This window comes from Mus caroli, chromosome 11 (assembly GCF_900094665.2).
Source record: "Mus caroli chromosome 11, CAROLI_EIJ_v1.1, whole genome shotgun sequence".
NCBI classification, from domain to species: domain Eukaryota; kingdom Metazoa; phylum Chordata; class Mammalia; order Rodentia; family Muridae; genus Mus; species Mus caroli.
In genome coordinates this window covers 57,385,155-57,386,609 of record NC_034580.1, presented here as the reverse complement: position 1 = coordinate 57,386,609, position 1,455 = coordinate 57,385,155, and the positions used below count along the sequence as shown (strand labels likewise).

The 1,455-nt window shown below is 44.7% G+C and overlaps 1 protein-coding gene across 1 annotated transcript in view; it reads right to left on the bottom strand.

The window, feature by feature from the left end:
- The window catches only part of LOC110304504 (ubiquitin-like), a 20,517-nt gene that overhangs the window by 12,630 nt on the left and 6,432 nt on the right, over nt 1-1,455 (bottom strand). The window lies entirely within an intron of this gene.

Here is a 1,455-nt window from a genome sequence, read left to right as displayed (position 1 = left end):
CCGCCTGCCACTGCCTCCCGAGTGCTGGGATTAAAGGCGTGCGCCACCACGCCCGGCTCTGTGTTGGAATCCTAAATAAATTGTTTCTAATATTGGCAAAGGAATGCCTCACCTAAGTGTAGATGAACTTGCCAGCAAGAATGAGTGTCAGCAGGCAAAAAATTCGGTTTCCAGTGTCCTTCTTCCAAGTCTGTGCTGCAGACAGAAGGTACCCCCCTCACTTAGGATTGGCCTTCCTACTTCAAATAATCAGATCAAGAAAATTCACTCACAGGAGTGCCCAGTGGCTTGTGGTTTAGTTGATTCCAGATGCAGTTGACGACTATGATTAGCCATCGCAAGTCCACCCCTTGTCAACCGGCCTCCACCATCTGTCTGTCTTCTTCACGGGCCATTGAGGAGCGTTAAAGGGAGATGTGTTGGGAACCACCACCCCCGTGTCTTTGATGGTGGGCACTAATTTCTCAAATTCCTCCTGGGATGCAATGTTGTCTCTGGCTTCCGTTTGGTCTTTTTGACTACTGTGTCACTACACTGTCAGGGAACCAACGTGGTGGAGATTTTACCAACTTCTAAGTTTATCTGTCCAGATTATGCATTCTGAAACTGGGGCAATAACCACAGGAGTTCAAGGACCCACTGGATTTACTGTCAGACTTCAGGCAAAACTCTATTAATTACCTGCCTTTCATAAGCCCTGATTTTAACCCGAGGGCTATGAAGTTTCTTGGGGTCTCCTGGAATAGTATTAATTCAGAACTAACGTCCAGTAGGCCCCAGGAAGTCTAATTGTTTTCTTTTCTTCAATGTACATTTGCCCTTGTAAAATGTGTGCTCCTCTAGGGAAGGATGGAAAAGGTAAAACTCTTAGGTGTTTTAACAAGGTCTTTCTTTAAAGACACCTGGCCTTTTCTTTGTTCAGGGACTTCTGGGTCTGTGAACTGACTCAAATCTGGAAACTGGTTGATGATGGGCTGGGATTTCCTACTGTATGATCCAATTATTTCATTTATTCCAAGGTTTTTCTGTTATATCAACTAGACACAAACTTAGTAGGCTTGGGACTAGAGATGGCTCAGCAGTTAGAGCACCAACTGCTCTTGTTGCAGAGGACCTAGGTTCAGTTCCTAGTACTCACATGGTAGCTCACAGCTGCCTGCATCTCCAGTTCCAGAGGATCCAATGGCTTCTGGCTTCTATACACAGTAGGCATGCAAGTGGTACACATGCATCTATGCAGGGAAAACCTTCACGTATGGGAAATAAAATAGATTTTCAAATATTTTTAGGGCTGGAGAGATGGCTCAGCAGTTAAGAGGACTGTTCCCAAGTTCAGGTCCCAGCAACCACATAGTGACTCACAACCATCTGTAATGGGATCCGATGCCCTCTTCTGGTGTGTGTGAAAACAGCTACAGTGTACTCATATAAATAAAATAAATAAATCTAAAAAAA